Here is a 27,125-nt window from a genome sequence, read left to right as displayed (position 1 = left end):
TGCCGAAAGATACCATCAAAGCTCTCTCTTACCACCATGGAGCACAGTGCCGCAGGATAGAAAAGGGAAGTTGCTGCTGACGACAGGAAAGACAGATTCCCTCTGAGGTATCCAGGTCCAGTGGCCTTGTAGCCTGGCCTAGGAAGCTCCGTAAAGGGAGAGGAAACAGTAACTAGCTGGCCTGAGCACCATCTATTGTTAAACACAAGATCAAGGCTGCAGGAGGGTAGAGGTCTGAGGGGCTTTTCAGAGCCTTAGGGGGATGCACAGTTCACTGAACTGTGTTGGGGGTATACCATATAGTGGGTAGGAAGGAATACTTGTACATTCTCTTCCTACAAGGTTGTGTGACTCACATGATCTTTGGAATGTATGGTAGTTTGTTGCAGCGGAGACTATTTTCTACTTTGGGACCTCTTAGCTAGGTCAAAAGAGCAGCAGACTGAGGCCATTTTTAAAGCCGTGGAGGTGTGTTGGCAGCACCAATATACCTTTATTCTCCGTGCCTTAAGCTAAGAGGAAGATAACATTCTCTTATTTTGTGCATTGATTTGTTTGCTCTGTAAAAGAGGACCTGCACGTTTAAGCAGGAGATTTGTGCTTCACAATATTTGGTATTCAGATTTTAGTCAAGTCCTTACGCCCACCTTAAGAAGCCGGGGCTTTGTACTATGGAGAAGGGCAGGGTCTTGACCTGTATATTATTAAGTTGTTGCATAAATACAACAAGAAAGAAAGACACCCGCTCTACTCCTGAGGGTAAAGCATTGGCTGCAAACTACAGTGGCTTGCGAAAGTATTCACCCCCTTGGCATTTTTCCTATTTTGTTGCCTTACAACCTGGAATTAAAATATATTTTTTGGGGGGGGTTTATCATTTGATTTACACAACATGCCTACCACTTTGAAGATGCACATTTTTTTATTGTGAAACAAATAAGAAATAAGACCAAAAAAAACTGAAAACTTGAGCGTGCATAACTATTCACCCCCCCAAAGTCAATACTTTGTAGAGCCACCTTTTGCAGCAATTATAGCTGCAAGTCTCTTGGGGTATGTCTCTATAAGCTTGGCACATCTAGCCACTGGGATTTTGCCCATCCTTCAAGGAAAAACTGCTTCAGCTCCTTCAAGTTGGATGGGTTTCGCTGGTGTATAGCAATCTTTAAGTCATACCACAGATTCTCAATTGGATTGAGGTCTGGGCTTGACTAGGCCATTCCGAAACATTTAAATGTTTCCCCTTAAACCACTTGAGTGTTGCTTTAGCAGTATGCTTAGGGTCATTGTCCTGCTGGAAGGTGAACCTCCGTCCCAGTCTCAAATCTCTGGAAGACTGAAACAGGTTTCCCTCAAGAATTTCCCTGTATTTAGCACCATCCATCATTCCTTCAATTCTGACCAGTTTCCCAGTCCCTGCCGATGAAAAACATGGATTGTGTTCTCGGAGTAATGAGAGGTGTTGGGTTTGCACCAGACATAGCGTTTTCCTTGATGGCCAAATAGCTAAATGTTAGTCTCATCTGACCAGAGTACCTTCTTCCATATGTTTGGGGAGTCTCCCACATGCCTTTTGGCGAACACCAAACGTGTTTGGTTATTTTTTTCTTAAGCAATGTATTTTTTCTGTCCACTCTTCCGTAAAGCCCAGCTCTGTGGAGTATACGAATTATAGTGGTGCTATGGACAGATACTCCAATCTCCGCTGTGGAGCTTTGCAGCTTCTTCAGGGTTATCTTTGGTCTCTTTGTTGCCTCTCTGATTAATGCCCTCCTTGCCTGGTCTGTGAGTTTTGGTGTGCGGCCCTCTCTCAGCAGGTTTGTTGTGGTGCCATATTCTTTACATTTTTTAATAATGGATTTAATGGTGCTCTGTGGGATGTTCAAAGTTCGGGATATTTTTTTATAACCCAACCCTGATCTGTATTTCTCCACAACTTTGTCTCTGACCTGTTTGTAGAGCTCCTTGGTCTTCATAGTGCCGCTTGCTTGGTGGTGCCCCTTGCTTAGTGGTGTTGCAGACTCTGGGGCCTTTCAGAACAGGTGTATATATACTGAGATCATGTGACAGATCATCTGACACTTAAATAAAGTCCACCTGTGTGCAATCTAACTAATTATGTGACTTCTGAAGGTAATTGGTTGCACCCGATCTTACTTAGGGGCTTCATAGCAAAGGGGGTGAATACATATGCACGTAGCAATTTTCCGTTTGGAATTTTTTTAAATCTCTTGAAACAAGTTATTTTTTTTCATTTCACTTCACCAATTTGGACTATTTTGTGTATGTCCATTACATGAAATCCAAATAAAAATCTATTTAAATTACAGATTGTAATGCATCAAAATAGGAAAAACACCAAGGGGGATGAACACTTTTGTAAGGCACTGTACCCTATTTAAAAAGCCACAGGCAACAGCTTGAGGTTTGGCTTATTTGCATTCCATTTTGAATACCAGATTTGGGGTTTAATCCACACTTGTGGCACAGAAACAGCAGGTCATTGTATGGAAATGATTCCAGGGATGAGACTTAACAGTAAGAGGATAGAGCAGTAGCAGCCAAAAAGTTTAGGTTGAAAATTAATAATTATCAATTTCTCTATCAGTTCATTATGTAAATGTTTGGCAATGTGGCAGCGTTTTACATGCACATAAACATCTGGCCAACATCTGTCATTGCCTTTGTCTTAAACAAATGTCTGTTGTCCGTGACTCGCCAGCAAAAGATTAATTCACATTTTGATCTTTTCTTTACCATTGTTTATACCACCCATTTAACAGGCAAATATTTCCATTTTGGGAGGGGTTTGAGCAATGCACCTTTTTAAAATATTAGCCGGAGGAAGACTGCCAAATCCTTATAGAGGACACGGCCTTGTGTTTATAAGCATTTTTAATAGCAAAACATTTGTTTTGGCTGCTATGAAAGCCAGTCATTATCATATCCTGGACCATACAGGTAGGTATTGAGACAACGTAAAATATGTCCTGCTTGACTATAACCTTTAAGCTCTCCTTGATGTCGTCACTGGATCGATAAAGTAATGGCAACCACTAGAAACACAAGGGCAAAGAGTCATCGACTACCTGACTGTGACCTTTCGAAGAAATCCTGAAGAATGTCTGGGTTTGAAAAGACGACATATTCACGTATGTACAGTGGTATACTTTAGTTTTCACTTGTTTCCTACATTAGACACGAGGTAACACTAGATGAAGTTTGTCTTGAAGTACGTTGACACAAAGTACTCTTTAATGGTCCTCTATGGATTCTTATGACACCTTCTTTTCTAAATGGTCTTGTTTATCTGCAGGGGGTCTTGCTAGGTAGTCTGGTGTTATTAATATTGGATGGAGCATGATGGCGGTAACCTTTAAGACATCCCACAGCTATAATACCCCTTGGTGACCTTTCTACAGACACCTGGACACACTCACCGCTTCACTGGCTTATCTTACCTCCTGCTCAACAAAGTAGTAGCCTATAGAAACAGATTCATAAGAATGAAAGACATATGCAGTCATTCCCTCCATCGATCAAACTTTCTTCCAAAAGCATGACATTTCTCATTTCTCAGTACATTACGAATGAAAAACATGATTTGTAATTGGCATCGCAAAACCCTTGGATTTCCTCCATTTATGCAGTATTGGGAGAAAATCAAGAGTACAGGCCCCGGACAGCAATTGAGGAGGGTGGTTAATGATTTTATATCACCGTTCACCCCTGCTGCCGATATACCGGGAATTGGCGGGATTGTTCATTGTGGGGTTAGAGAACGGATGTGTTTGTGGTCACTGGCCACTCTGCCATCGATCTTAGGCATCAGATAAGGAAGCCCAATGACAAGCTGTTAACCTCAAACTGTTGGAGAATGAATCCCTTTCATCTCATCCCATTCCCTCCGCTGCTCTGTTCCCTCCCAGGCAGCCTAACCAACCCCTGCAATGATGAGGGAAGTTAGATACAGCTAGATGCACATTCATCCTTCCTACCCTGTGCCCCATCTCATGATTTGTAACAGCGAGAGGTGTGTGGTAACTTAAGTTGTTGCCGATACCCATCATGCTGTTTCAAATGTTCCCTGTTGTGATGATAAACTATATCTCTATAGTTGGGTAATACATTCGAGGTTGGGAGAGTGCTCCCAAGGTGTGCTATTAGGGTCAAACGATATTGAAGAGTATGCTTCTGGATACTGATGTAGTTTTGTTGTTAGGCTGAATTGTTATGGAAATCCTTTCAATAAAGATTTCTTTGGAACATTTGAATGAAATTTGAATTATTTGAAATTGTATATCTTCCAATGAGACTAACAACTGTATTGCAGCTTGATTGGTTACATCAAGGGATCTTAATGTCTATTCTGCCAGCGCCACTGCCGCTGTCTATTCTGCTCTCAGATTGCTCTTGGGTCACTACAGCTATAATGGCTTTGCAAGACTTCCACGACCGATAACTAACCTCCACAGTAAACAAAGACTGCTCGAATTGAAGTTGCCCACTAATATGGATTTGAACGTTGTATGTGAAAGGAAATGCTTCCAAAACTGCATAATTTATAGATTCAGTAAGTGTACCATTATCTCTGCAAGGTTTAGTGGGTAGGAATGGAAAATGCTTTCCCACCCTTGAAGAAATTATTGAATTATGAGCACACACTGTGCATCAATAAAGTCTGTGAAATTAAATGTTCTGTTTTGCATGCACACTGTGACAAATAATGCATTGTATTTATCATATTTTCCTGCACTGCATGGAATTATGTTGTCCTTTGTATTTTTCAGTAAGACGTATGAAAGCGTGAGGAACCAATCAGAACATTCAAATGAGAAGGTTTACTGTTCATGGTTAATGGTTTAAGACAGCTTACAAAAAGGCTGTTTTTAGCTCAGTTCTCTATGCTCTTAGTCAGAAGCGAAGTCTTGACAGCTACATTGCAATTATCTACACTAAAGCAGAAATGTAGCTACATTCTCCATAATCATCTTGGATCAAAGGATATTTTTGACCTGAATAAACCAGCCTTTGCAAAACAAATACAGTATATACAGTATTGTGTAAACAGTTGGAAACTCCCCATAGTTAGGCTATAGAAGCAACAGTCTTTTCATCTGATGGAGGCTGACGGCCAAACATGATCTTTAATTCAACCAAGCATCATGTTTTTATTTTCATTACGAGCTCGTATTGCTCTTCCTCGTCTTCAAACCTGATTCAAGGCAGCAAGTGTACAGCCTTACTTATTATTTTCTGGGCAGCATGGCTGGGATAGCATGGCTGGGATAGCATGGCTGGGATAGCAAGGCTGGGATAGCAAGGCTGGGATAGCATGGCTGGGATTAATCAACCAATTGATTCATTTTATGCTACATAAAGATAAAATACATAAATACAAAAAATCCAATCGGTTAGTTAGATTTTTTTGCACCTTTTACTGAAATGGTTGTTTCAGTTTAAATAGTTTAGGTAGTCTTTGCTATCAAATTTCCTAACCCTGGGTACCATTCTGAATGCGGGTACATACACATTTCAACTGTTGGATGGTCTAACTCTGGTTAGATTCCAATATGAATTACATATCACTTTGCAAGCCATCATAATGTGACTTGTGGGCCTGATGTGGCCTGTAAGTGGTGTTAGGATGAAACTAAGCCATCAAAGTAAGGCCTCATGATATACACTGAGTGTACAAAACATTAGGAACACCTTCTCTTTCCATAACATAGACTAACCAGGTGAATCCAGGTGAAAGCTGGATGATCTCTTATTGATGTCACTTGTTAAATCTACTTCAATCAGTGGAGATGAAGGAGAGGAGACAGGTTAATTAAAGAAGAATTGTTATGCCTTGAGACAATTGAGACATGGATTGTATATGTGTGCCATTCAGAGGGTGAATCGGCAAGACAAAAGATTTAAGTGCCTTTGAATGGGGTATGGTAGCAGGTGCCAGGCATGCGCACCGGTTTGATTGTGTCAAGAATTGTAACACTGCAGGGTTTTTCACGCTCAACAGTTTCCCGTGTGGGAAGCATTGGAGTCAGCAAGGCCAGCATCCTTGTGGAACGTTTTCGACACCTTGTAGAGTCCATGCCCCGACGAATTGAGGCTGTTCTGAGGACAAAGGGGGGTGCAACTCAATATTAGTGTTCCTAATGTTTTGTACACTCAGTGTATGTCATGTATTGTCATTAGTGATGGGTTGTTCTCAAACAAACAGCTCTTTTTGAACAGATCTTTTTGGTTAACTATGGGAACCGAATCGCAAGATCCGTACATTAGACTCCCTGATTTGTATACTGCTACTACTGCTTTTTGAGCAGATAAGTTACAAAATAATTCTGTAGCGAGGGTGAATCTTCACTGCAGAAACAATAAATAGTGGGGAGAGTGCAACTGGTCCATGCAGATATTTTCAGGCCTTCTAATAATTGGCCAGGTAATAATGTATTTGAACGTGCATTTCACGATCTGACATAATGGTATCCTTTCTTTTGGGCTTTACATTGGAGATGAGCACTTTTGTCATGGTTCTAGGTTGGAAGAGCCGTTTGGGAGTGTAATGGGGTCCTGTGTGTAGCTGGTGTAGAGAGTCAGGCGCAGGACAGCAAAAATGAGTAATCAACATACTTTACTCAAAATACAAAAATACAAGGCAAATATACGAGCCCACAATAACGGACCGATTTACAAAGAACAATCACTCACAAACAAACATGGGGAACAGAGGGTTAAATAATAAACAGGTAATTGGGTGAGTGAAACCAGGTGTGTAAGACTAAGACAAAACAAATGGAAAATGAAAAGTCGATCGGCGGTGGCTAGAAGGCCGGTGACGTCGACCGCCGAACGCCGCCCGAACAAGGAGAGGGACCGAAGTTGTGACAGTACCCCCCCCCCCCCCCCCCCTTGACGCGCAGCTCCAGCAGCGCGCCGACACCGACCTCTGGGACGACCCGGAGGACGAGGCGCAGGGCGATCCGGATGGAGACGGTGAAACTCCCACAGCAACGAAGGGTCCAAAACGTCCTCCACCGGCACCCAGCATCTCTCCTCCGGACCGTACCCCTCCCACTCCACGAGGTACTGAAGGCCCCTCGCCCGACGCCTTCGAGTCCAGGATGGCTCGAACAGCATACGCCGGGGCCCCCTCGATGTTCAGAGGGGGCGGAGGAACCTCCCGCACCTCAGACTCCTGGAGTGGACCAGCCATCACCGGCCTGAGGAGAGACACATGGAACGAGGGATTAATACGGTAATCTGGGGGAAGCTGTAACCTGTAGCATACCTCATTCAGTCTCCTCAGGACTTTGAACGGCCCCACAAACCGTGGGCCCAGCTTCCGGCAGGGCAGACGGAGGGGCAGGTTTCGGGTCGGGAGCCAGACCCGGCCTCGCTGCGGTGGTGGTCGGCGCTCGCCTTTTGTCGCCTCACGGCCCGTTGTAGGTGCCCATGGGCGGCGTCCCAGGTCTCCTCCGAGCGCTTAAACCATTCGTCCACCGCAGGAGCTTCGATCTGGCTCTGATGCCACGGTGCCAGAACCGGCTGATACCCCAGTACGCACTGAAAAGGAGAGAGGTTAGTGGAGGAGTGACAGGGAGCTTGCTCTTTTATGTGAACGGAGCCAAATGAGCCGGCTCACTGAAAAGACTCGAACTGCCCATCACTAATTGTCATAAAGTTACATTTGAATGATAACACACACCGAGCTACTCATTTGGTGAAAGGCACAGGCCTTTAAAATGAAATAATTCAACAACCATGTCACTGTTACTAACAAATACAGTCATAGGTGGTAACTCTACAATTCACTTAAAGAAAAGGCACCATGGGAAATATGCAAATTAGGCTTTACACCATACAGTCTTAAAGGTAGACTCAGCGATACGGCCTAGATGCAGAAAGTAAACAGCATACTAGGTCAATTTCAAATTCTGCAACTAAGATCGTTGAAGCACGAGGCTCAACCTCTCTGCTGTTTTAGTGCCCTGGTGAAGTCTTGCATCCTCGTTCATCTCAATATCTGCGGTGCCGCTCGTGGCAATGTCATTTCGTTGAGTCTACCTAGTGTTGAATAAAAATAACACTGTGAGCGTGTAATTTTTTATACTATGGAGTGTTACATTAACACTCAAAATGTAACACTATAATCAGAGTACTTTTTACACTCTGTAGAGTAGGACCATATGTACTTTGCTATAGTGTTAAAATGTACTCTTTATGTGTTGATTTAACACTGCAAAATGTACTGTGCACCTAGCCATGACGGTATGGGTGTTGGAACCTAATGCTGTTTGACCCATGGCTAATGATGCCCTGACTCTTGTTGTGTGTAGTTCGGGCTGGTAGCTCCGTGGCTGGATGGCTGGGCGTTTAATTGAGAGTGACAGGACAACACCTGTAGATGTCTTGGGTTGTTATGGGCCCAGGGTTTAATAGGGGATGAAACGAAATGAAACCTCCATCCCACTGTCATTAACCTGGCTTCTACAGGTTATTTTGGGAGGTTGCAGAGTGTGAATGTCTGATTTAAATAATGCTATTTTTGCCACACCATCTGGAAATATGATTTGGTTTGCTTAATTTTGTGTTTTTGTTTTCCCTGTGACAAGTGGTCAGTCAGTCATGTCTGCAGCTGGTCTGTCTAACCCCAGGGAGCAGAGAATCTGGAACAAAATGTTCCCTTCCTCACCCCGTCAGCTAACTGACAAAATAAACCAAACTGAGTGTTATCTTCAAACATCATATCTCTTCATAATAAAAATATATTGATGCTCTGTTTGAAGCTTAATTGCAGGATAGCATCCAAAGCACAAACCCTAAAAATATAATATTATGCTGAAGAAATGTATCAAGCTTTCGGGAATTAGATTTTGAGGCAAAGTATTAACATTTTTTATTTGAAATGTGTAAACATTTTATGATAGGGGATGCCCCCTGTCCAATGTCAGGTTTAATTTGCATGGGAAGTGTGGTGATTTAGCACAGGGGAGTTGGGGAAAGGGGGCCATAGAGTTCAGAACAAAAGCGGATGAAGACAGAGTGGACAGAGAGAGGAGAGGTTGATGAAAGACCAAATCTGTATGAGGAAATTAAGTAGCTGGCTAGACACGTAAAATTGGAAATGGGCGAGAAAGAAAGTTTCCTCAGTCAGATAAGAGGAATGAAACGACAGAGGGCTGAAACACATTTGTCGTTAGAGGATGATGTTAGCACATCTAACTCTCTCTTTTTCTGGAGTCTTCCCTCATCTCTCCGGAGCTCGAGCTAGTGCCACTTCCATAAAGAATTCAATTTCTTCCCCTTTATCGTGCCTGGCCAGGCTTCTCAGGAGCTGAAGGAGGGGGGAAAGGAGAGGAAAAAGGCCCATCCTTTTTCTTAGCCTCATTAAGAGCGAGCAAAAATCCTCTTTCTTGGCCCTCCTGCCTGCCTTTGTCTATGAAATATGTCTCCTTACCGAGATGGAGCTCCTGCCTTGTGCTATGTGATCTTCACCAGAGATATTGATGCTCTGCAAAAGGTGCTATAGCAGGAGCAGTGAGGTGGGAAAATGACATATTTTCTTGCTCGCGATTATATTATATTATATATATTATATATATATATATTATATTATATATATTATATTATATTGTATGACTTCTTGATATTTATAGTGGAAGCCATCTTGGTTGGGTCTGAACTGCCATTGTGCATCTAAAGCGTACAGTAGGAAGTATCTTTAGGACATGATGCTTACCGCTTTGAATTCATCCCATGTTTGTCTTTTTTTTGTGGTATACAAAGTGTGGATGGTTATGAAATTAATCTCATGAGACATTTCATTGAATGGTTGCTATTCAGCTTGTGGACATGTGATTGACTCGATGCACCACAGCTGATGTGCCCCAAGGCAGAGAGTTAGTTATAATTTGCCTGCAAGGACAGAAGCGTAACATGAACTGTCGAAGTCAATGTTGTAGATTAGTCTGTGGAGATAATTGTATTTAACATTGTATGCTTGTGTGTGTGTGTGTGCATGCGTGTTTTTTACGTGCATGCAAGTGTGTGTGAGTGTATCATTCTTCATTGAAGACCATGGTGTGTATATAGTGCCCATCCATCCTTTCAAGAAAGCAGAATAACTAATAGTGACATTCAATTACTGTATGCAAATTGTTGTGTTTTTTTAGTTGGGTTTCACCATTCATTTAGTTAATTAACTGTTTGGACGCGAGCTATCATAAGCAGATTGCAATTCTATTTAATAATGGGCATAATGAAATATATTATTAGTAATAAAGTTAATGGAATAAGTGAAGCGAGACTCCTCATCAAAATGTGATGGATGATAGATTAAGGAGAAACATACAACAATCAGGGACATGAGCTCAACAAAATGGCGGCTGTAAATGATTGTTTAGAGGTTTCTTTATGATGGACCTTTTCATTGTTGATCTTAATTCATTATCGACCTTATGTCATCCGCCTGTCATTGGCCGAGACTCTTGCCCTTGCTGTTATTGCAAATGGCACCTTATTCCCAATTAAAATGCAATTAAGGATTTAATTAACGCTGGCTAGACGTTAACGAGAACAAAAGAACACACCACCAATAAAGGTAATTTAAAATATTTTGGCCAGACTGTAGAGTACCATGTCCTTGGCAATCGTTGATAGTACTATCTTACAGCAACAACACAAGCTCCAGTATCTCTCTGATTAGAGTGTGCTGTTGAGTCATTCTGGAGTGTTTCAAAAGTTGCAATGCCATCGTGATCAGTAGAATGCTGAGTAGCCTACCGGCAGTACACTCTGTCCCCCGCTGGCTCCGTTTCTCTGTTTTACACCTTCACAAGGTTGTACAACTCATCTCCTGTTCTACTAATTGGATTGAAAAATACCGTACAGCAGGGATGACAGGGCTTGTGACCTCTGTTGCTAAATTGATCAGAAAGAGAAACGTTCCTTGATGCCAATTTCCGGAATAGCCGTGTATACCACACAGCTATGTCAACCTGGTAGCATTGTTACATACTGTAACAGGAGCGAGTTAGAAGTAACACTCGGGTCCAGTTTTTCAAAAATGACCTATCTGGATTTCGTCTATCGGATAGGATTAAATGCATAAAAATAGAATGAATAAAACAAGAGTCCCCATTCATGTCGATGATTTGTCTCTTCGATCATTCTATTTCTATGCATTTAATCCTAACCGATAGCCGACATCCAGATAGATAACTTTTGAAAAAGTGACCCTGAGCTCCAAGCCTAAGGTCACAGCCGTTATTGAATTGGTGTGTTATTAAGACCAAGATGGAGTAACAATATGCTCTTCTGCAAGGTGGACATTTTAATTTATTCATGTTGCTAGATTGTAAATGACTGTTTTATATCTTTACTGTTTTATATCATTATATCCTCTAAATATGAATAGATTGTGTTTATATCCTTAAAGATTGAAAGTAGTGTTAGGTTCAAGCTCTTTGTGTATGAGAAGAGTGTAATTATATAGTGGACTGTAATGGACTGTAGGAATGTGTACTTCCAATAACTCAGGCATCTCCAGGCCTCCACACATCTACAGTCCAATAAATCAATTAAATATACACCATCACCATAAATCCATTATTTTAGGCAGGTCTAAAGAAACATTATGATACGAAGAAAATGTATTTCAGAAGAACAGAATATGATAATATGTTATCTGGCTATGCTCCATGCCATAGGCTATAGGCTTGTTCATTTAGCAGACAATATATGCTTATAAGTCCCGCGCCCTTATTTGATATTATACCGTATGATTTTATATTGATAAGAATATAATTGAACTTAAAATAGAAAGGATATGTTTTGCTTTCTGGAGCGAAATGAGTTGAGTGTAAAAGTGATAATTTGAAACAGGTCTTGTATGCTAGATTTTGAGTTATTTGGCAAATTTAGTTGTGAATGATACAAACCTTAGAATGTCTTTGAAATCAAACCATATATAGGCTGTATGATGTGACTATAAGCTGTATGATGTGATTATAGGCTGTATGATGTGACTATAGGCTGTATGATGTGACTATAGGCTGTATGATGTGACTATAGGCTATTGGTGATTTGAGAAAGTCTCAAAAAAAGCATGCACTCTGTTCCTTACCTCAGACTGCACACACTGTTCTCTCATCAAGTTATCATATTTTCACTATTCAGACTATGCTCAATTGAATCTGGTCTTTACTAATATGTCAAACTAGTTTCGATTTAGAAGGATCCTTTATCAAATGAGTAGTAACAGGGGCAGGGGGAAAAATACAGTGCCAGTCAAAAGTTTGGACATACATAATCGTTCAAGGATTTTCTTTATTTGTACTATTTTCTACATTGTAGAATAATAGTGAAGACATCAAAACTATGAAATAACACATATGGAATCATGTAGAAACCATAAAAGTGTTAAACATATCAAAATATATTTTATATTCGAGATTCATCAAAGTAGCCACCCTTTGTCTTGATGACAGCTTTGCACACTCTGTGTGCAAAGGAATGCATGTCTGGAATGCATGTCAATTAACAGGTGTGCCTTGTTGAAAGTTAATTTGTGTAATTTATTTCCTTCTTAATTCGTTTTAGCCAATCAGTTGTGTTGTGACAAGGTAGGGGTAGTATACAGAAGATAGTCCTATTTGGTAAAAGACCAAGTCCATATTATGGCAAGAACAGCTCAAATAAGCAAAGAGAAACGACAGTCCATCATTACTTTAAGAACATTTCAAGAACTTTGAACGTTTCTTCAAATGTAGTCGCAAAAACCATCAAGCGCTATGATGAAACTGGCTCTCATGAGGACCGCCACAGGAAAGGAAGACCCAGAGTTACCTCAGACTGCAGCCCAAATAAGTGCCTCACAGAGTTCAAGTAACAGACACATCTCAACATCAACTGTTCAGAGGATGCTGTGTGAATCAGGCCTTCATGGTCGAATTGCTGCAAAGAAACCCCTACTAAAGGACACCAATAAGAAGAAGAGACTTGCTTGGACCAAGAAACACGAGCAATGGACATTAGACCTGTGGAAATCTGTCCTTTGGTCTGATGAGTCCAAATTTGAGATTTTTGGTTCCAACCGCCGTGTCTTTGTGAGATGCAGAGTAGATGAATGGATGATCTCTGCATGTGTGGTTCCCACCGTGAAGCATGGAGGTGGAGGTGTGATGGTGTAGGGGTTCTTTGCCGGTGACACTGTCTGTGATTTATTTAGAATTCAAGGCACACTTAACCATCATGGCTACCACAGCATTCTGCAGCGATACACCATCCCATCTGGTTTGCGCTTAGTGGTACTATCTGGCACGCCCTGATCTGTTTCACCTGACCTTGTGATTGTCTCCACCCCCTCCAGGTGTCGCTTACCTTCACCCGGTGTATTTATCCCTGTGTTTCCTGTCTCTCTCTGCCTGTTCGTCTTGTATGTTTCCAAGTCAACCAGCGTTTTCCCCGTTCTCCTGCTTTTTGCAATCTCCTTATTCTAGTCCTCCCGGTTTTGACCCTTGCCTGTTTCTGGACTTTGTACCCGCCTGCCTGACCATTCTGCCTGCCTTGACCACGAACCTGTCTGCCACTCTGTACCTCCTGGACTCTGATCTGGTTTTGACCTTTTTTCCTGTCCACGACCATTCTCTTGCCTACCCCTTTGGATTAATAAACATTGTAAGACTCCAACCATCTGCCTCCTGTGTCTGCATTTGGGTCTCGTCTTGTGCCTTGATACTATAATTTGTTTTCAACAGAACAATGACCCAACACACTTCCAGGCTGTGTAAGGGCTATTTGACCAAGAAGGAGAGTGATGGAGTGCTGCATCAGATGATCTGGCCTCCACAATCACCCGACCTCAACCCAATTGAGATGGTGTGGGATGAGTTGGCTGCAGAGTGAAGGAAAAGCAGACAAGTGCTCAGCATATGTGGGAACCCCTTCAAGACTGTTGGAAAAGCATTCCTCATGAAGCTGGATAAGAGAATGCCAAGAGTGTGCAAAGCTATCGTCAAGGCAAAGGGTATCTACTTTGAAGAATCTAAAATGTAAAATATATATTGATTTGTTTATCACTTTTTTGGTTACTACGTGATTCCATATGTGTTATTTCATAGTTCTGATGTCTTCACTATTATTCTACAGTGTAGAAAAAAAAAAGAAAGAAAAACCCTTGAAGAAGTAGGTGTGTCCAAACTTTTGACTGGTACTGTACATGGCAGGTAAGCTACTCCAGTTATTTCACTCCACACATCAACCACTGTTTGAGGAGTATGCAGTCTCACGCTGCACAACAGGTGATATTCCGCCCAAACTCTGTATGCCATGGGCTCTCCAACCCTGTTCCTGCAGTCTCCCAGTGCTTCATTTAGGAAACCAAGTTAAATCTGTTTGGGAACATCAATGGTAACATGTTTTCACAATAAAACCTATTTCAATTGACCAGGGGTGCAACTTTGGTTTTAGAAGTGGGGGGGTATGTATATTTTTTTATCCAGTCAGATGAAAACTCCAAACAGCCAACCCGACTGCTCTGAGGCGTCTGCATGGTCCTAAAGCACACTATTGCCTCGTTTTGTATCACATTCCAATGATAAAACTGGGGGGGACAAAAATGCAATTTCAAAAAAATTCCTATTACCAGGCTATTCAAAATCAAATACAAATTCATTATAGTTGTGGGCGAACTCTGAATTTGTTTAATTTTTAGTATAGGCTGGACCAGTGGTTCCCAAACTTTTTATAGTCCCGTATCCCTTCAAACATTCAAACTAGCACCAGGGTCAGCGCACTCTCAAATGTTGTTTTTTGCCATCATTGTAAGCCTGCCACACACACACTATACGATACATTTATTAAGCATAAGAATGAGTGTGGGTTTTTGTCACAACCCGCCTTGTGGGAAGTGACAAAGAGCTCTTTGGACCAGAGCACAAATAATAATATAATAATAATCAATACTTTTGCTCTTTATTTATCCATCTTACATATAAAACTTTATTTGTTCACAACTTACATTGTGAATAACTCACCACAGGTTAATGAGAAGGGTGTGCATGAAAAGATGCACATAACTCTGCAATTCCGATGAGGCTCTCTTGTTCCGATATCGGTAAGTAGACTGGAGGCAGGGCATGAAAGGGATAACGAATCCAGTTGTTTGTGTCATCCATTTCGGGAAAGTACCTGCGTAATTGCGCATCCAACTCACTCAGGTGCTTCGCTATATCACATGACATTGTCCGTAAGCTTGAGTTCATTTGCGCACAAAAAAATCATACAATGATGGAAAGACCTGTGTGTTGTCCTTGTTAATGCGGACAGAGAAGAGCTCCAACCTCTTAATCATAGCCTCAATTTTGTCCCGCACATTGAATATAGTTGCGGAGAGTCCCTGTAATCCTAGATTCAGATCATTCAGGCGAGAAAAAACATCACCCAAATGTATAGCCCTGTTGGAAAATATAAATGGACTGTTTGAAAATGTGAAGAATTATTTTTTATTATTATTATAATTTTTGGAACGTAAATCACATTTTTATTTGGCATACCCCGGACGGTACGCATACCCCAGTTTGGGAATACCTGGGCCATGCACAATATGCGGTAGGCTATGTATTGTATAATGGCACAATCATTATTTGAATTTATTTTTGGGGGGGCTTGCGCTCATATATAGGCCTATGTGTATGCATGAGCTTTAATATGAATATGGGTGTTTTGAATTAATCATCACCTTAAAACGCGCTGTCCATTTCGTTGTGTTAGGCTTTGAAACAACATCCACAACGACCATGTTTTCCACTCAGTTTCAACCTGTTGTTGAACTTCTTTCTTTAAATTGATCAATCACAGTGAAGTGAGTTTTAAAAGCACAATACTGTTTTGATGATAAGTGTTTGATGTGATTTTAGATTTCATTTGCATTGATGTCAGAATGGTTAGAGGGACAACAGAGCCCTGAGTACCAGGCCATTAGGACCTGATGATCGTTAGCAATGTCCAGAGTGCATAAGAGCAGATTACCTTAACTCAACGTCACATGGAAATTTACAGCGGTCATGACTCATAACTGCCGGTGTGGCGGTAATACGGTCACTGCAACAGCCCTACTCCTGACTGATAAAAAGTCCTGTGATATGCACGGAGGAGCACGGAGATATCCTGGGTGATGGAAAAGTCCTGAAGTACATCTTTGTGGACGGGAGGGGGCGAGAGCTAAGGGTATAAGTGGACACGGCACTGTATTGAATGGATATATTCAGCTGGACGTCTTCACTGAGGAAACATTTGAAACTTCACTGAGAGTTTGGGCTCTTTTGTATGATAAACATGTTTTTTGTATATTGAGATATTGGTCTTCTTATCGATGTAGTACAAGGGCTTATTAAGTGCAGATACTGTTTTACTGAGTGCTGCTTGGTTTGACGTGATGAGCACACTAGCCACTTTGCAGTTGTCTGTGGGCTGTGGGCTGTGCCTCTACATTTGAGAGATGATCTAAAAAGAGAAGTCTTCCCTGACTTTGGACCACCTGGCTCCCAGCACATGGAGAACTGCATTAGAGCCCGAGAGGGAGGCTTCTGTTAAAGAATCCCATTAAACGACAGGAGAAGGTGACTTTCCCTTTAAGCCTGGTGACACATGCAGACACACGAAGAGCCTCCCCTGTCATGGTCAGGAGAGACGGGGGGGGGGGACGGAGGTGGTTAGTTGGAGAGAAAAGAAGCTATTGATTGTCTGATCCAGCACCGCACCGCCCTCCCTCCTCCCTCCCTCGTTCAATCACCTCCATTCCTTCTCCTCCACATTCCTTTCTTCTGCACAGAGGTGATCCCCATCCCCTCCACGGAGCTGCTGCCCTCATTTAACTTCATTACCGCCAGCTGACAGCCAGCAAGGGAACAAACAACGCCACGACCTCGGGCCATCTCCTGCATATACCTCCTCCCCTCCATCATCCATCCTTACCTTCAGCTCTCCCTCCCTTTCCCTCTATTTCCAGTTATTCTGTCAATGTCTCTCCTTTCCCTTCTCACCCCCCTCCTACCGTCAGAGCTCAATTGTATTGATAACAGTCTGCCAGACCACAGCGGGCCAAGGCCTGGCATCAATCCCCCCCACGCACCCCCAAACGCCACGTTCCCTTCTCATCAAGGTCACCTCTCCACCACTGACAGACAGCTTCTCCCTCCCACTGGCACAGGAGAGACACAAAACGTTGGGATGCGACAGGGTTTCTTCAAACTGTCCCTTGTCCCTTTTCTTCTCAGACGTTTGTTCGTCTGACCCAGAAGGTGGTTCTGGATGTATGGTTCACAGGATAGGGAGCAGGCATGTATGCTTCCCAGCCCCTGAACACCCAACATAGAACATCAGATGTCTCAACCAAAATGTCACAATCCATTTTAGCATAATAAAGGCTTGATTACAATTGCTGCCCTCCACAGGGATATCCAATCATCATGACCAAAATTGCCATTGTCTTTAGAATGTTATGATTTGAATTGGAGTTTGATTGATTTGGGTACATTCAGTTAGGATTTGTTGTGCCTAGACAGAGATCATGTGTAACGTGAGGGTTTTATATTAGCCCTGCCCCCATGAACTTTGACAGTGTTCGTAGTTGTTATTGTTTTTATTTTATTTTCGTCTCGCAGCTCTCTTGTAGAGTATCAGCACTATCGACATAGTTAGCAGCAAACCACACCGTCTGGCGCCTTAGCTGTAAATGGAATGCCAACGCAGCACTTTGCAAACGTGCAAATGTCGTCAACTCCACATCTGTGCATGGCACTGAGCAATGAGCAACTCCACACAACGGCCTCTCTGACTGCCAGGAGAATAAAGTGAATTAGTGACAAAACAGCACACATACTGTAACAGTAGCACAAACACTTGTTTTTGAAAACTGAAATTGAGCTAAATCCCAAATTCAAGGTAATGATTATAAATAGCATTGCTAAAATGTATATACTTTCTACTAATAGCGGTTGATTGACTAAATATGACCAGTGCTAATGGGCTGAAATTATACTGGAATGGGTGACCGTGACTGAGGTGAAAATATTTATTTTTTTGGGATAACCTCAATATCTGGTTGAGGGATGCTCCCCTCACCCTCATTTTTTGTTCTCCCAGTTGTTATTACTCTTTTTCCTTTACACCCCTGGTGTAGAGTCATTGGCCCATAATATACATTACCATATTGATGTAAATACCTGTACCTAAGGCAAACTCACCTTTTGTAAAGATACCATAATAGATTCCTCTTGTCCTGGAATTTCCACTTACCAACCAAATTCACCCCAAACTCTCGTCGAAGCTTCATCAGTCACTTGATTATGATGCCCTATCTTGTTTTCCCCCAGGTGGATAAAACATTTTAGGATAAACAAACCAAACCGTAGAATTGCCAGAGGACTATGTAGACTCCCTTTGAACTATGCTCATGCCAGAGGGAGTGATGTGCTGGCATAAGGCCTAAGCAGCAATTCATATTACATTATACAGATGTAGGATCTTTATTTCATCACCCTGTTGCAGGAGAACTTTCCTGCCATGCAGGACATGTTTAAGTTGTAGTGTATTTGATGTTTCAAAAGCCTTTCGAAGTTTGTAATTGTGTTTGCACACAATATGAGCCCATCCTGACAAAGAGAAGATGCTGGACCAGCCTTATCTTTTTTTCAGATGGTGTAGGATATATTCCTATGCCAATGTGATGGATAATCTAAGCACTGTTGCTAATCAAGTGATGCTTGCAATGTGTGGTGCAGGAAAAGAAAAGGAAATTACTTTTTTCATATAGCCACAGATTACGGTAAGTGACGAATATATTTGTATTTTTCATCCTTTAAGATATATTATCAGCAATCGAGCGAGGGTGTGTGATGGGGGGGGTAGCTAAGTAGAACACAATTATTCTAGAGGGTTTTGAGTTGATATTTAAGTAGGACATTTCACTTGTCTGAGCATTATGGAAATTAAATCAAATGAAATTAAATGGTTGACAGATTTTCATATGCCAATTGCCTAAGCATATAACCTTAGCAAAGTCCATGGTTTACCCCTGTCAGAATATACAGAGCCTAGATCTTACCCAGATCTGCTTTCTGTCATTTAAGAGAGATTGTTATCAGCATTGTCTATCATTGTGATTGTATAAGCATGCAACATTTTCATTGGAATTACTTGCCTGAAAATACTACGCCTACTCATTATTTACAAACATTTAAAGTTGCCACGAAAAGAGTTGTCATATCCCTGCATCGGTCTATCCAAGCACACAAATTAAACTAAATCTAAATTACTGTACCGAACAGATGTTGATTTGAATTCTCAATGAAGATGCATTCATGGCCGGTCAAACTGAACACTGTTTAGACTAAATAATCATTTTATTTCAAATATGCAACTGTTTTACTTTTGCTGTCCATTTCTTCTAAACAGCAGTGAATTTCTGAATTAGCACCAGAGTGTTTATCGGACTATATATTGCTGCACTTGATGTGGGTCCATTTCCCGCTACCATCTGAAGTAAGACACAGCTAGGGGTCGAACTGGATTCATCTGAGGTCATATGACCTCCATCCCAGAGAGGCTCAGTCGAGCCGAGCAAAGAGCTGCCCTGTGGTTTTCATTAGAGACGGCTCTACCTACTCAACCCATCCTAAGAGGGGTATAACTCTACCGGTGGTGTGGAGAAACAAACCGCGGCTCCCTGAAAAACTACCATCGTCCAGCTGCAACAATGAATATCATCAGAGAGAAGAGATGGAGAATAACATAGAGAGAGAAAAAAAGAGAGACTGAATACACCTCCCATGTGAGGGGCCTGGAACTAGAGCCTCAGTTGAACTGGAAATGGGAGGGGAAAAAAACATAAACATATGTGTGGGTTTTAAGCTACAGGAAGGTTACTCAGTGCTTTATCATGCTGGGCTCTTTCACAGTGGTAGTAAAAGACGCCAGGCTATCATCACAATACCCATTGCTTTGTCAATACTTTAGTTTATGGGGTTGACATGCTGGTTTTGGCACACCAAGGGCATACTGTACATAGTTAAAAGAAGTCAGAGCACAAATAGATGTCAAGGTTTTCCCCACATCAGTTTGGTGACCCCGACATGATAACAAAATCATCATTAGCCCTATAAGGGTCATCATTATAAATGAGATAAGTGGGACCTCTAGACCATATCAGGACAATCAAAGCTAATACGAATCCATCATCTAGAGCTGGACCAATATGTTGATAGCATATGGAGTCTTGTTGTTTGTCTTCTACGTTAGTTAATTAATAGAAAAATAGCTTTGAGTGAGGGTACAAAATCGTTTGAAGTGGCTTCTGAAAACAGCGCTTGCGGCCATATTGAAATCACCTACCTCTCATTCTGTTTTTACCGGTCAGAGTTTGCACTGCGGGGGATCGATGTCAGATGGTGGCTGCAGGTAAATAGATTATACCAGAGAGTGACTTGCATCTAATTGAAGGCTCTGTGATGGCAAATGCACTGCAAATAAATGTTACCTCATATCTAGGGAAATCATGTCCTTCCATATCGCTCTACTATACCTGAGGGTTTACTACACAGAACCATACTCCCCCAGAAGCCTCCAGTCCTCACCACCCCCTGATTCTCCTCTCTACATATTCATCAGATTTACACTGTGTTGTCAGGGTCCCTAGGGGTTCTGCTTGTGTGCTCATGTTGGGCCTGCAGTGACTTTCATATTATAGCACAGGAGCTTCAGTCTTTAAGGCCTGCAGTGTCTGCTGGTTTTCAGTTGATATTTTGGACTGATTTAAGGATTTTATGGGTTTTGGATAGTCTCTGGCGTTGGCTAGACTATTGATTGCATCAATTTATGAATAAGTACTCTTGGAAATATTGTTCTCTATATGACCATCTGTTACAATTTTGTTTGTTACAAGTACCACTACTATCAGTAAACTATAGTTTCCAAAGCGAATCCATGATGTATGGTTTTTGTTTACTCGTGTGACAAATAACCTCTATAGATAGTCCTCTTACAAATCTACCACACTTGGTTGAGTTCTATGATAAAGTATTCCATTCTTGAACGCTACCCAGCTTCTAAATGGCCAGCCTGGTCGAGTGCATCATGGCCATGTCAGGGAACAAACAAATAAGATGAAGTGCTCTCTCAAAGTCAGGGGAAAGGACACCACACTGGCTCCCAACAAACAATGATAGATGAGCAAGACATTATGGTGTGGGGGGAGCGGGGGGAGTATTCAATTAGTGCAAGGAGAAATGGCACTTTACCGCAGGGAGAGAGTACCTGGCAGCCACTAAGAGATGCTAAATTGAAAACGCATTCTTCTCAGGTCCCTGACATGCTCATACCCTTGTCCAAATTGGTCAAACATTTATAGTTTTCCATAATTGTTCACATTCTGACATCCCATATTTCACCCTTTGTAAATGAATGAGAAGAAATACTTTAGGTTGTTTGTGGAATGCTAAAGAAATGGGTCAGGTGCCTACATATTATTTTTTGCATTATTTCTCATGTCAAAAACGTTCATGCAATTATTTCTTCACCACCTAACAACTTGCTGACTTCTGGCCAGGATTTGTGGCAGGTCTGAGGTCTGTTCCATTGTGAAGAGTTACACCCCCAGAAGCACTTGGAGCACGACTCATGCATATTTATACACTGATTACGAGCTCGGCGACAAAAGAGAATGATGGGCCTTTAGGAGCCGAGTCACACTAGAAGTATGGCTCCCTTGAAATGTAGTGCAGACCTGAAATATACTGTATAATGGGCCATCCATTTGGATATATAAGGACTATATTATGCATTACGTACTGTGCCTGATCATTTGAATGCACTTAGTGTTGTAGTGTTGTTGTTTTTGTTGATGTTGATAAGGCTTACATTTTATCAGACCAATCAAGAGTATAGTAGCTTAGGACCAACAAAAAATGTTGGTTCTGCAAGACTGCAGTGAATCCACCAACTGTCTGTTAAGAGGTTTCATTAAAAAGCACTCTTGCTAGTTCAGCAGACAGTGTCCACACCGGCCACCATTTTGCGCTCCATTCTTGTCAGTCTTCCTGCCAAGTCTCTTGAGTGGCAGGTGAGATTAAGCACCTTTTGAACTCCATCTCGTTATTGGATGAGCGGTCTAAATTGAAACAGTGTTATTTCATACGGCCTTGCCGAGTCAGGGGAAAGTCAGAGCATGGGGCTGGCTCTGGACTGAATGAATAAAGAGTTTTTCAGAGGCAGGAAGTGTTGAGACTGATCTCAAATGTGTTATACAACAATAATGAGAACTGTAAAGAAAGAGTGAGAAAAAAGTGATTAAATGTGCTTTGACCAGAGCTGTGATTTTAATTTAATCTCTGATAAAAAAAATGATGACCCAGAGATGTGTATTGCTTTGGAATTGAACAGAATGAGCAGGATCAACATATTGCTTTTTCCTCCCGTTTTGAATGGAAATGTGCAGACTCTAATTTTAGAAATTGTATTTGAATTCATAGATCTTGTTAAAGGAGAAAGTCCCAGTATGGTCCCTATCTCACTGGTTTAGTCCCATGTGTTTACCTGTCAGTAGCGGTGCGTGGGTAAAATCACTTGGGAAGCCAATCCAGGAAAAAAAGCCTTTTTACAACGTATGTGTCGTGATAATTGTGTTGTTTGCTATATAACCTGTTAGTTCATATGCCTTCACACCCTGATATATAGGCCTAAGGCCGAGACAATAAGAAGACACAGTGGCTGAATAAATTCAATCACACCTTTGTTTCATTATAAAACCAGAGAGCAACATCTGTCCGGTGAAGTCCAGAAAACATATTGCATGTAACAAACAGTTACATGACCTACAGCATGGTCAAGCAAGGTAATGTTTCCACATTTTTGGACCACTAAACAACTATTGATTTAGAACCACTGAGAGTTACCGCAAGTCACAAAGAAAACAGGAGCTGCCTCCACTATTCCAGCACCATTTCAACATCAACATTTCAACATCATAAAATGACCTCTGATTAGTCTAATACAGTGGCAACTAAAATATACCAAAAACGATTTAGTCCAATCAACGTAAGCTAAATATGATGTGGCTGTCCATGGTTCTTATTTCTGTGTGTGTGTGTGTGTGTATGCATCTGTGCATGTAGAAAAAACATGTTGACTCACCCTACTTGTAGAGAAATGCCAAATGCCATCCTCCTCATTCATGTTGCCTAAATGGTCTATGAATCTCTCATACAGTACACACTTTTAGTTTTTGTTGTCCTAGGCTAAACTACTTGCTCACTAGCCTAACTTCCTTTCATGAGCGGCGATGCGCCAGGCCAGCCAGTTAACATTAGCATACTGCATCTAGCTACATGTTGAACTTCTGTCCTCTCAGGCTAGGGGCACAGTGTATGGATTTATGGTTGGATCAGAATCGCCTTTATAATCATTTGCCAGTACAGAGAATTTAGTAAAACCTCAAGTCCAGATCCCTATCTCCATCCATGGCTAATTTAGGAAAGGGTTGATTTTAGATAGCTTGCTAGCCACTGAAGGGCAACAACACAACAAAATGCACCAATTCAAGTTTTTAGTGATGTTTGGCTTGTGATGTGATTGGCCAAATCCAAACTGGCGTCCTTTGACAATTTTTTTGTGTGCGCTAGGACTATTCACAGTTTAGCTCACTCAGTTTAGCTCAACGCTGATTGGCTATTTTTATTTAATTATCAAGGGAGGCCAAATGCTCGCTGGCTTCCATTGCATTCAATGCTACAGGCAGCAACAATGTCATACTCTTTCTGACCAGACAGCGTCAGATAGATGCGCTACACATACTGAGACAGAGGGGTGCTGTTTCGTTCGCTCAAATACATTCCCCAGTGAGATACATTCAGCCTCTTGCGAATTGAAGGAACTGTATAAGACGCAGAGATGAAAGATAAATTATGTTTTTTTTTCTTCTCTTTTTTTGTGGGGAAGCCTGGCTTCACATGGCATCCATGAATACACACCACTGCTACCGGGTCACTTGATATCAAAACGATTATGAAATGTTGATTAGTCTGCTCCTTTTATTAAACTAAAAGGCCACATTTCTAACCAGTTTGATTAAATAATGTTCTTTAATCATCACAATGACTAATTACAACTTTACTGTCCATACTGTAGATGTGTTGTATCTGTTTTTCATTTGTCCATTTTTTTCTTATTCTTTAATTTACAGTTGGGCTTAGGAGAGTAGAAATCGCACAAGCACAGTATTGACATATGTGTCTGTCAGAGTGTGTTAGGCTGATTCTCAGGGAACGCAGATGTTATTAGAAATAGATGTCACTGCATTCCTGGATAAACTGGTTAAGGCTGCAACAATCTGCTGACTTCCATCCATCACTGGCCTATAGAGATGGGCTACGGATGGATGGGCTGTATGTGGCAGTGTGCTCGAGCTCATTTCTCCATACGTATGGATAGATAGATGCACAGAGGGATGTAAGCCTGGTGGGAGGCGACGGGGGCTGATAGTAAGGGAGCCTTGGTGAGAAATGATACTAATACTAATGAATTCCAACTAGCTTCGCTCAGTAGGTTTCAAAGCATTTCATATTGTATGGCTGTCACTAACCCATCAGAGTAAGAGTTATAATGATTGCCTTCCTTCTTTTTGCTTCCCTCTAAGTCGGACCTCATTTGATGCTGTGGTCAAAGGCTCAGAAAAGCGTTAAATTACTGTATACGGTTGAGTAAGTACATAGACACATTTTCATTGCAATAGAGCAGTAACAGGAATGTTGCTTCCTCAGTTCCCAGCCTCCTCTCTGAGTCCATAAAGATCTGTTGCTCCCCGAAGTCCAATTGACCCTAGTGACAGAAGACAAATAACACGGTGGACTTGGCTTGTTTGGAACACACAGCAGCATACACTGAAAGGGATGATTGGTTCATCGATGGATGGTCAAGACAGCCACATTCTAACCTAGCATTATTCGCCTGTGTCCTCCTCTGAAACATCAACACCATCTGATGAACCAGTGAACTTCCCAACCAGGAACATCCTTGAAAAGGTATATTATTTATACTTCAAAGAACATGCACAACACATGTACTTTAGCTATAAAAACATGGGCAAGGGATAACATTATTCCACTGTTAGACAGAATGATGTCTATCTTAGCAGGGTGACCATAGTGAATGAGTGCAGCAGCCTTTGGCCTGAGGGTGTTGCTGTCCAGGGATAATTAAAAAGCAAATGAGAGCAGCGGGTGTGATTCCAAAGCCATCTGGATGCTGAGTGAGACTTCCTCTCAACCCCTGTGTTTTTAACAGGATGACAATGCAGCAGTGTTATCAAAATAAGCAGTCTCTCTTCAAATAGTCGGACCAGCATTTATTCTAGGTTTTGTGGTTGTATTGTGTGCATACATTTTCGCCGGCTTCTGTGGATGATTGAACATTTATGGATTTTGGAGTATTATGGTATCTTGGACATAGTGACACTTTTTTTGTGTTGTCAAAATGGGGTACTTAGACCTTAGCCTTAGACTATTGTGGGAAAAAGTTACTGTGTCCTGGCAGTAATTGAGCAATTGAAAAAACTGATATTTCTCTGATTGTTTTGAGAACCATCAGGCCAAAAGCTTCATAGGACACCATCTTACAACATCAGAATGGAAAAGTTTTTGGACAATGACGCCTTGCACGATTGGCTCAGACCAGTGACCTTTGTATTTATTTCATTCAGAAAATACCAGCTGCGACCATCTTATTAGCTTGTTCCTTAGTAGAGAGCTTGGTGATGCCCCCTTCCATTTCCCTGTTCTGTCTTGTGCAATAACAGTAACCTTTTCCTCAAATATCATCATGGCAAGATAGCATTTGTTTCTCTGCACTTCTCTCCAGAGAGCCCTGGTGGAAATGGCAGCATCTAATCATTATTAATGTGCTGGTGTTAGTGAATGGAGCAGATCTAGGTGAAAGGGGTTCATCTGACCCAAACAGGGGAAATAATAGTGTAAAATGTGCAATGAAATGAAAAGACTGGGTTTGCTACTTGTCTGATTGAGGTGTTTTCATGTTTTGTCATTTGTATTCTTGGTAAGCCTGTGGGGTTTTAGGGCCAATCCAATACAGTATCTTAGCAGAAGACCAAAGAATCAATGTCCTTCAACATTGTTAATACTAATGCCCACCTTTCAGAAACTGGAGAATATTCCCTGGAACTGAAACGCAACCAATACTGCTATTACTGCTAATGAGAGAGAAAAAGACCCAGATAAAAATAACCATGTCATGAACATGAGTCTACTCAAATGAATTCACCCAAGAACATAAAAAGCTCTAAAATCAGGGAAAATAAGTAAACAAGCTTTTTGTAAAGCTTTTATATTGATGTTTTATGTTGTTTCACCAAGGTTGGGCCAGGTTGCAAATAACTTTCTCTGTGTTTGGCTAAGGAGAAGATCTAGACTTATTTTCATCCTGTTACTGTTGTTTCCCCATGAGGAGATGTCCGACCTTGAGAAAGATACAAGGTTTAAAAAAACGAGGAAACAGCTTTTATGTTGCAAACAATGAGCACACTGACAGTCAGCATTGTAAATATTCTCATCTTTATGGACTTTGTGGAGGCGTAGCTAGTGCCTCAGGTATTTTGTCATTTTTATGGATTATAGATTATAGTATACATAATCCCTTCTAGTTGATATCAGACTCTGAGCATGTGCTTTACCTTTGATCGGGGGCGAATTCAACAATAAACTCAAAATTCACAACTGTGCTTGCATTCACCACAATCTTGCTCTGACCACTGCTACAGCACAAATCCCAAAATGTCACTAGACATCACCACTGAACTGCCGATCTCTCCCTTTTCCCAGTGTCTTATTTCTATTCTGCTGTGTTATGAATCTTTGTGCAATATATGGGCTGGCTTGTACTGTGTGTATGCCCTTGACATATGACCCCTGAGAAAGAGAGGGAGTGAGAGAAGGTACCCTGGAAAAGTTATTTATCTCCTCTGGAGCAGGGTGATGCAGTGTAGGCTTGGGCGGTGTCCAGATTGTCATACCTTCATACGGACCTTGTGCCATACCAGGATATTTGGTAATACT

Source organism: Salvelinus alpinus, chromosome 35, assembly GCF_045679555.1.
Source record: "Salvelinus alpinus chromosome 35, SLU_Salpinus.1, whole genome shotgun sequence".
NCBI classification, from domain to species: Eukaryota; Metazoa; Chordata; class Actinopteri; order Salmoniformes; family Salmonidae; genus Salvelinus; species Salvelinus alpinus.
The sequence above is the reverse complement of the archived record's forward strand: the minus strand, read 5'-3'. Positions refer to the sequence as shown.